Consider the following 10,791-nt stretch of genomic DNA (forward strand, 5'->3'; position numbering starts at 1 on the left):
ACTTCCAATAATGACCTGTGTTCTGTGCCGCACAGCTGCAGCGCAGCTCTTCCTCTAGCCTTTGGGCCCTGCTTCTTCAGAGGCCTACCTGCTATGGCAGGGTGCATCAGGAGGGCCAGAGCTCTCATTACAGCTACAATGAAATAATTATGAATGGTGTGCAGAGACCTCATCACAAGAATATCTATTGTATTATTTATTCAGTCAGTCCCCTGGTTCAGGGGGAGAGAACACATATAAACTTGCAGCCATGCTTCTCTCCTCCTCATTCAAGCTGCTGTTTGCTGCTCAAAGCGGAGGCCCACTCTGGCTTGGACTCTTCCTTTCATTCTGTGCTCTTCTTCGTTCTTTCTCTCTACTTGTTTTTGCTTCAGGAGCCGCACCGGGAGCATCTACAGGGACCCCAAGGCTTCTTTTTCTCTACACACCTTAGCAGACGGATACAAGCAAAATATAAACAGAAAAACTCTCTGTTTTTGCATCAAAATAAGTCAGTAAATGATCTACTTTTAAGATATGCTGTATTAGTAGTATTTGATGTTTAATGTTCCTGTGGGAAAAAGAAACAAAGAGGTCATTTGAGTACGTGAAGAAGAAGGATAATGGTGCCTGCAACATGAAAGCTTCATCTGCACCAAAAGAAGAAACTTTGTTGCGAGACCCCGGTCGCTCACGGAGGATGAAACTTCAGCAGCAGCAGCAGCAGCATAGCAGGCGCAGCACAATGGGCCTCATTCAGAGGCAGCGCTGCATGCGACAGTGCTGCAAACGCTGATGGAGAATAAAGAGAGAGGGAGAAAGAGAGAGGGCTGCAGTGACAGCTGCATCATGGAGATCAGGAGGGAGTCATCGCCCCGAGGCACGACAGGTGAGTGATGCTGCTGCCCGGCTGACTGTCCGGCTGCCTGGCTGGAAGCACTGAGCAGAGGATAATTACAGTGTTACTGCACGGCTGCTGTGGCTGAGATCAGGCTTGGATGGATCTCACTCCGACACAAAGACGCTCTTATTAATAGTAATATTTTAGAAAGATGACAGTGCTCTTTGTTTTGCTCCAAAACACACTAAACACGAGAAGAAGCTGCTCTGCACAATTTAGCAACTCTTTCTGGCCTCCTTGTTTATGTTCATGTTTTTTATGAATTTTTATGAAATTGACATTCGCTACATAAAAACACATGTAACCTGTTTTCCTTATTATCTAACATTAAAACCATGGTCTTTTATATGTTCTAATCATTTATTGCTGAGGTTTGCAGAAATTTCCATAAACTCTATGACTCAATAGTTTGCTGTAATTTTGGGCCACTCCTCCTTGCAGAATTGCTTTCACTTCTCTGTCTTCAATTATTCTCTGGGTCTGAAATCTGGGCTTTGTGATGGTCTCTCAGGTTTTGGTTTTGTTGTCCAGAAGCTAATTCTTAACTAACTTGATGACATGCTTATCGTCAATTTGTAAAATCCATTTGAGCCAAAGCTTCAACATATTGGTTGATGTCTTGAGATGTTGCCTCAACATTTCCACTTAATGCTCTTTCTTTATGTCATTTATTTAGTGAAATTCACCAGTTGCTACCACCTCTTTACTTCCCAGCTGTTCTCAGATTTTCTTGACTTTTCCTTCGTTGATTATGGACAAACCTTTCAATGTAAATTTTTTTCAACCCATTAGAATTGATATATTTGTACTGAATCAATTAGGAAAACTCTAATCTGACTTTGTTATGATGCCATGATGGCTTCTTGTTCACTGAGTGGCCTTTCAGTCCACACTGAAAAAAATAAGTCATTGGATGAACATAAAAAAATTATGGAAAGGATTTCCACCTGATTACTTTGCTTTATTTCAGCACCATGTACTTGTGTTACTCCTATTTAAAGCAAATGTGTTTAGGTCAACCTAATTTATTAAGATTATTCCAATGTAAAGCAAATGTGTTGGCTCCACTTGTTACAATGGTGATTCAATGGGTGATTCTAAATCAAACATGTTGGCTCAACGTAATATATTGTGGTTATTCTTATATAAATAAAATGAGTTGGCAAAACATAATTCATTAAGGTTGTTCTAATTTAAACCAAATATGTTGGCTTAACCAGAATTATGGTAATGCAATGGATGATTGTAAATCAAATGAGTTGGCTCAACTCCATTCATTAAGGTTATTCAAATTCAAATGAAATGTGTTGGCTCAACATATGTTTTAAAGGTTCCTTTAACTCAGTTACTAGCGTGACCCAGTGTAATGCAATACAGCCAGCCCAACTAATCTGCAATGTTTAGGACCAAATCATTGATGTAACTTCATTAAGACGAATCTAGTTGAAACCACCTTATTTTACAGTGGTACCTTCACACTACCTGATTCAGTAGGTCCAACTCACTAAAAGCAAGTTAGCTCAACAAATATGCTTCATGCTAAAAGACAGCTAGTTAATCATGTGGAATCCTTTCCATTATTTCATGACGTTAATTCAAAGACATATTTTCAAGCGTTAATCAAGCATTTTAAGATAGCACTAGGTGAAAGTGTAGGAAGAACACTCAACAATTAGAAAAGGTACAACACAATTGTATTTTCAGAATTGTTATACATCGTTTTTTTACACAGCACAAAACACAGCTGAGTTGGACATTGAAATAAAAAAACAACTACAAAAAGGTTACAGTTTTATTTCCCAGCCAATTCTTTACAACAACAGTTAACAACAGTTGGTCAACTTAGAGAACTGTAACAATATAAATCTTTTCTACTGCAGACTTTAAACACTCATTTTCCATATGAAACTTTACTCAACTTAGCAGCGAGTTTCATATTGAGAACTTGTGCTTTCTTTGATAAGTTCTTTCCATCCAATTTCATTATTATTTTCTGTATTACTTCAAAGGTATGCTTGAGTTACTGAGCAAGTTGAGTGCTGAACGCACTAAACTTGAGGGTAGCTCAAGTTTAGTGCGTAGATTAGTCCCAGCAGCATCACTATTGCAGAAGATACACTGCCCAAGCTCCTCCTCCAGGACAATCCCAACATCCAGATGTGCATCAGCAGCCTCTGCTCAAATGACGATTCCGAGGACAGTCTCGGCTTTGGCCATTTCATTCATCAACGTCCTAAGGGAGTTAGGGAAGGGTATTGGGGGGGAGACAATTCACATGTAATTAAGTAAATAAATTAAGACTGACATTGATTGAGTCACTCATGGACCTTAGTTGGTGAAAGTATTTTAACAACTCTTAGGAGTTCTATTGTAAACACAAAGAGAATTTAACATACCATGTACTCCCTCACCAGCTTCTCTGGATCTTCATTTAGGTACACACAGACATTTGAGGATGCACTCTCGTCTGACCTCAGCAGTGTCTTCCTAAATATGCAGATCAAAAAACAATGAGAACAATCTCAAAACTCCAGCAGTATAGGTTCACACACTTGAAAACATAGCTACATTCAAGAAAGTGACAACAAAAGTGATCAGTGGCTTGCAGTCTATTGAAAGATATTTAAAATTGTTAGTATCCCTTCATTATGCCATGACTAAAATGGAGTTTAACATCTCATTTAAACATCTAACTGAAGCTGTTAGAGGTTTAAATAAAGACATGAATATATCACCAAAGAAATATGTGAAAAGTACAGAATGGTCAACACAGTCTATATCCTTCTACTTAAATATGCAAAGCATTCCATGTCTTACAAGTACATGGACAGTCTATGTGTGGGCATGGATAACGTCGCATATGCCGGTGTTTAAGTGTAAAATGTTTTAACAGGTCATATCTATGAGACAGAGAGAGACTACACTCCTTACATTTCCACATCCCCACGCAAATAAAGACAAATAAAACAGACTGGCCAAATAAATGTTTAGCTGAACTCTAGCTCTATAAGCTCTCTAACACTACATTCAGTAACTTTAGATCTGGCAAAACTTACTATTAGCCACTGAAATCTATAACTTGATAGCCGATGAGCCCCTTGACCAGTACTTACGCAGGTGGATTACAGACAGGTGATCAGGTGATGTTCTGAAAGAGATCAGATATATTTTCAGCCATTAAAATATGCAATTCATACTGAACTGAGTTGTATCTTTTAGTACAAGTCCCTTGAATGCCTCATGAATATAACCACTGGACACATGCAAGCACGTATGTGCAGAACAATGGTGAATTGAACATGGTAGAAAGCAATAGTAACATAGGTCAAAATGAGCACAATCAACACAAAAAACATCAACATTTCAAAATTTTACCAATTTTACCAATGAACTTCAATATTGTTTTCTGAGCTACAATTATTTGGGGACAACAAGAAGAGTCCAAAAACCCCAACATCTTTACAGCAGAGGAATATGTATTTTAAAGAAAAAAAAAATAGAAAGCTCAAGTCTGTAATAATGGATAATCCATTGAGAGTTTTAACCTGACAAAATATACTAGAAATCCATAACTAACAGGTATTTTAGGAACATTTAACAAAGCTCAGAAAGCAATGCTTTCTGCAGGTTTCACCGACTGAAATGTAGGACTTTTTACTACCATAATTAATTAAGAATCTCGATGATGATAGAAAGGTACCAAAGTGTGTGTGTGTGTATCTACATTTACCTCCATAGTAACATTACTGAAATAGAATTAAAATAGTTAGAAATAGACTGATGTTAGATCAGTGTGTTAAAAATCCACTAAACCTCCACGGAGCTCAGGAGGAGCAAAACTGTGACATTTCTGGGGTCCATTTGTGTCTCTGGCAGCAGCTTTGTGACCCTTACACTACATATGGCTCTGCAGAGTTTTTTCGCACAGAATGTACCTAACATGGTGCGGCGATAAATGTAAACAAAAAGCTATCTGCCTTAACCTAACCGACTTAATCTACAGAACATGAAATAATGTGACACAAGTATGGAACAAGTAGAAAATGGTAAAGAAATTTTAAGTTACATATTTTTATATGGATTTAGATGAAAATAGTTTGACTCTTACCTTCTTCAAATTAAGTAGATGCACGCCAGGAATCTCCCCTCTGCCCTTGAAAAAACCCAACAAGGTGCAAGCCAGTTATCTCGCGTGATTTTCCGTAATCTCTTGATGTCGCTGGATCCTCTTCAGCGGGAGATGAGTCTGACACAATAGCGCTTTGGAACTGACGTCACTGTGTTTTTTTTTATTAGATTAACTTTGACAAATATTGATATTGAATAAAATAATAAAAAAAAAACGTATATATATATATATATATATATATATATATATATATATATATATATATATATATATATATATATATATATATATATATATATATATATATATATATATATCTTGGCACAGCCAAGATACTGCGCAGGACCCTCAAGCTCCCAGGCCTCTGGTAGAGGACCCGAGCTCAGAGGATAAGAACCACCCGCGGTGGGTATATATATGTTAATTAGATGTATTCAAGTTGAGATAACGTCATTCAATCACGTTAGTCCAGTTGAGAGAAAAAACCGATTATCTCGCGTGTTCTCGCGTGATATCCCGTGATCTCACTGGTTGTCCTCAGCACAATATCAGTCTAACTATAATGAATCATGTTAGCTCAACATGATTCAATTTTATAAATGTGAAGTCGTGGAATATCTTGTTTATCCAACATGATTTTATCACGTTTTCGCTTCAAACCCAACATTATTATGTGAAAGGTACATGATATTTTTTTGTTAATGTAATACGCCCCGACGTTCTTTTTTTTGGCGGAAGATCTAGCTGACGTAATTGAATCACGTTATCTCACCTTGAATACATTTTATTCCATTTGCGAGAAAAAACCGATTGTCTCGCGTATTCTCGCGTGAACTTGCGTGATATCCCGTGATCTCACTCGTGGTCTTCAGCATAGGATCGGTCTGACTATAATGAATCATGTTCGCTCAACATGATTCAATTTTATAAACGTTGAAGTTGTGGAATATCTTGTTTATGCAACATGATTGTATCATGTTTTTGGCTCAAACATGGAATTATTTAGTTAACAGTACATGATATTCTTTTGTTAATGTGATAACCCCTGAGGTTCCTTTTTTACAGTGCATGTCCCGATCTTGATACTCAAACTTCATATCAAAATAAATTCGTCTCTGTGTCACAGAAACCAATCTACAATGGCTCAACATTCCCATGGTGTTTAAACATACACCTAATTGTGTGAGTTGATGAAGACGGCCCCCCAGGGATCTGGACATTTTTTCTAAGGATAAACTGCATTTATGGAGGTCTAGAATTTTCTTCCTGATATCTTTGCTGAGTTGTTTGGATTTTGTTTCCCACAATTTCACGAAAGGAAGCAGGAGTTTGAGGTGTTGACCTTAAAATGCATCCACAAGTGTGCCTCCATTCAACTTCAAAGCGAATGTTGGTAATTAATGTCAGAAAATTAATACATATTAATAGTGAACGTCATTATTTTGGCATCACAGTAATATAAAGTTGTGTATCATCAGCATATCGTAACACTCTATAATGTAAAATAGGGGAAGAACTCAAAAGTGTCTCAAGAATCCATGTGATCTTTTGGTGCTTGGTACAGGTGCTTAACAAGCTAAGTTGCGTCGTAAGCCCCTGTAATGTTTCTTTTTATTTTCACTTCCTTATATGTTTGAAAACAACAATTCAAATTGACATGTTGCTCAGCTGATTCCCTTTCTCCATATTTGTCTTCTCTCTTCTTCTCTCATGTCAGCAGATGCTTTCTCAGCATTGCTCTGTGGAGACAGTTTGGGTGCTGCTTGGTGGGACACAATGAGAGCACTTCATCAATAATGCAAAATGTTTCAGTGGAAACTGCCTGGCAACCGCGACTGCAACGCCTGCATCCTGTATCGGAGAGAGAGAGCCTGAGAAACAAGGGAGAGGGAAGAGCCGTGTACATAGCTGAGCTAAAGGATGCAGGAGGGGAGGTAAAAAATGGTCTGAGATCACAGAGAGAAAAAGATGAGGCTGTTTTTATGTTCTGTTGTTGATCTTGAACATAACAGTCTTAGATTCTTATACAGTAGATCAGCAAACTGTGATGGAGTGTGCTTTTTCTTCTCTGTCTTGTTTTCATCAAATAAATTCGGCAATTCATTTAGAGTGACACAAATCTCATTTAATCTAATCATTGTGGTTATCAATGTTTTAAACTGTATTTGTTTTTATCTATTTTATATACAGCACTTTGTTTCAGCTGTGGTTGTTTTAAAGTGCTTTATAAATAAAGTTGGTATGGTATGGTATGGTATGGTATCAACAAGTCATTATCAAAAGCCCTGCTGTATTTATGGACAGACATGGAAAAGATGTTTATGAAAGCCTTCAAATAAATTCATCAAGAGCAGAAATTCAAAAGATTATAAGTAGAGTTCTGGACTGGACTCTTTGGGGCAATGGTTTGGCAAAGATGGAGCATTGGAGAAGAAATGTAACGCAGCCCAGGAACAAAGACATTTATTGTTAAGATTAAAGATCTCAGGAATCACTGGAAAACAATCAGGAGCTGAAGACGTGTCCATTCAACGGCCTGAAGGTGAATTAAAGAGTCTCCTGCAGTGTTTTAAACATTCATCACTACCCTCCTCCCCCGATTTGTAGCAGTGAATTATTAAACCTTCACCTATTTTTTAATTATTTAAATAGTAGATGTATTTTTTTTTAAACACCTGGCACATTGGAAGATTTTACCAAGGGAATCCCGTCTATGTCTGATCAACACTCAGAGGGACTCTGGTGAATTCTAGCAGCTACTCATAATCCTCATAGGCTGTGTTTTTATTAATGATAATGTGTCAACACAAAGAGTGGTCACTATATTTTTTTTTCAAAAGCTTAGGTATGATTTTTAAAACACTACTCACATTTAGCAGAAGACCTTATATTATTAGAAAAATGGATGATTTCATTCAAAACTGCAGTTTCTTACAAAAATTAAATTTCCTCCAAAGAACATCCACGACATTCATCATATGGATTCATTTAAACACTGCTATGTTAATCTTAAAACGAGGACTTCTAAAAACAGGCAGGTTTTTTGGAAACGAGTAACATTTTTCGGTGTCCTGAAAGCGAACCATTTCAAAAACTTCCGATTGTTAAGTGACCATAAATGGCAAGCGCACCATTGCCTAGCGTAGCTCCAGCATGTTTGGTCAGCTGGTTTTACCTGTGTATGCCCTGTTTCAATGGCTGCTGGAAAAGACAAGTGTTTTGTTGTTGACTTACCATCCAGGAACTCCTGCTGCATTCTTGCTGGCTGTGCAGGAGATTCTACTTCTGCTTTTCAAAGATGTTCAGTTGTGTTGTTGAGAATTTTTTAGTCGCCATTTTTATGTGCAAGTGTAAAGGTTGAGTTGGGGGGTATGACCAGTAGCAGCCTATTAAACTAAATCTGATTTGATTTGGTTTGATTTGGATTTAAAGTGACAAAGGCCCTAAAACAACTTGTGTAAGGAACTCAACAGACTAAAATATCATTATCTAAGAATTGTTTTGTGCAAAAAATGTAATGAATATGTTTATTAACAGTTGATGGACCTCTCCTAACCTGATCTACAGTATAATAAGTCATCTTGAAAACACTTGTAGCATTTACAGACAAAGAATAAAAATAAATTCAACAACATTACAGTTTGTTGTATCTGATTAGTTGTGGGAGAATTTTAATTTCAATGTATCAGCACTCGCAAGAAAATTGAATCAAGTTTTGAGTCATGATAAATCACCTATAGTTCTGTACATTAATGGAACCTCTCTGTATGTGGGAGCTGGTGGATTGGGGCTCGGTGTTGTGGACGAGGATTCCTTTCTCCCATCTCTCCCTCTTTAAAACCTGATTAATACTTGATGCTACGATGATGGCTACCCGTTGTACAGCTGCATTTGGCGGTTGATTGAGACTATTGGGAAACGTCACTCTGCGTGTGTTTGTGTATGTCTGTGTGTGTGTGTGTGGGGGGGGATGTATTGCCCAACTTTGTTTGGGTGATTAAGGCCACATGTTATTGATTGGCAGACTGCTTGAAGTTCACCATCGCCATAAATAATTCCAGAATAAATAATCACCTTTGTTGGCCACGCTGACAGCCTTTCATTGAAGAGGAGATGCATTTTTTATGCTTTTTTTGACCTTTATTTAAGTTGTACAAGACTGATTTCTTATTTACGAGATGTGCAAACCATTCACACACTCTGATGTGAACAGTGGACCTTCATAGAAACAGAATACCCTGAACAAATTATCTAAAGCAGCACCTTGGTTCAGTTCCTGTCCACATTAAATATTTTGCTGAACTGATATTTTTGCCTTTTTCAGTCACAGACCAACTAAACTCTTGCTGCCTTCACATGAATAAAACATAAAAGTATCACTGCTCCCAACACACTCAATGGTTGTTTACATCACTTTTGAGGTTCTCAATTGTTTTCCCCATTTCTTTTAAATAATCTGTTGTTAAATATACTGTAAGAGCATATTTAGATTTTTTGTTTTACTATCCCTTTCAGTGGCCACGTTTCTGTGAAATTGAGTATGCTATTTTTAATCTTGTCATCATATTTTTTTTCTCATGTTGTAAGTTTGTCCTTAGTGTTTGGTTTATTTTGAAGTTTTTTGCTGCTGCTACACCAACATTTCCCAATAAACTGGAAATAATAGTTATTTATGTTCTATTGTCCTCATTGTCCTCAGACAAATTCTCCATACAGAATGTGACTGTATGGAGATGCACCTTTGCTTTCTGTTGTATTGTGTTGAATAAAAAGAATCTGTTTCTGAATCAATTGCCTGAGTTAACTGATGGGATGAATTACATTTTTTTTAACTGCCCTGGATATTAAAGTTGTCATGTGGTTTTGCCATAAAACAAACTCATCTTAACCTGTAGGTGTTTTGTACAACTCAGGACTAAAAATTTTATAAGTTCAATTATGAAGATGGAAAAAAAAATCTGGAATGCAAAAAAGTAAAAAAAAAAATTCAGAAAATAAAAAATGCATCATGTTCTTGACCTGGAGCATTTCATCCTTTAATACACTTTTTGTGACTGATACTGTAGTCTTGATGAAGTCAGACTTCTTTTATTCAGAAGCCACACACAATGTCTTCCCCTGAGAGACAATAAATATTTTACTTTGATGCTGTGTTCATTTATATTTTATGATGAAATGTTAAGGAATGAGTTTCACGTCCACTTTAATATCTACATGGTAAAATATGTTATGTCTGTCGCAGATCAAAAACAGAACATAGGTAATAAATTAAAATGAGCAAAAATATAAATAAATATAAAATGATTTTATCACTAATGAAACGACATAATCCTAAACTGGAATTGGGATTGAAACAGATAATCCTAAACTGGAATTGGGATTGAAACAGAGCCAGAAATTCAGAAAGAGGATGTTTGAAACATAAAAAGGATAAAAACTGTAACAGTAAAAAACTGGAGCATTTTTACACCAAGGAAGTCTAATCAGCTTTGCTTTGGTTCCTGATAGCAAAACTAAAAGTAAATGAGATTGAGTCACTTATAATTCACCATACATAAAGTTGAAATAAGATTTTGCATAAGTTATAAATGTAGCACTTCACATTATAGAAAGATGGTCAACCTTGTTGCTATAGAAATACATGTAAACTTGAATCAAACCAAACAAATATCTTGAATAAAAATCTCTCTCACTATCCTGGGATTTTGGAAAAAAGACCTAATTTAAATGTCTGAACTGTAAAGGGATAAACTGAGAACATCTATGGGAGCTCAAATGAAAC

At 36.7% G+C, this 10,791-nt stretch overlaps 1 long non-coding RNA gene across 2 annotated transcripts; it reads right to left on the reverse strand.

The window, feature by feature from the left end:
• Window positions 1-3,037: 3,037 nt before the first annotated feature.
• LOC129370661 (uncharacterized) lies at window positions 3,038-5,193 on the reverse strand. Of its 2 annotated transcripts, none has more exons than XR_008607075.1 (4): window positions 4,989-5,193; window positions 3,994-4,028; window positions 3,277-3,367; window positions 3,038-3,113 (listed from the first exon to the last, which is right to left on the reverse strand). It is a non-coding gene; the product is annotated as an uncharacterized LOC129370661 (long non-coding RNA). The 2 variants fall into 2 exon arrangements; XR_008607074.1 differs by having other exon boundaries at window positions 3,937-4,028.
• Between the last annotated feature and the right edge of the window lie 5,598 nt (window positions 5,194-10,791).

The sequence above is a fragment of the Poeciliopsis prolifica genome, unplaced genomic scaffold (genome assembly GCF_027474105.1).
Source record: "Poeciliopsis prolifica strain line A6 unplaced genomic scaffold, Auburn_PproV2 SCAFFOLD024, whole genome shotgun sequence".
NCBI lineage: Eukaryota > Metazoa > Chordata > Actinopteri > Cyprinodontiformes > Poeciliidae > Poeciliopsis > Poeciliopsis prolifica.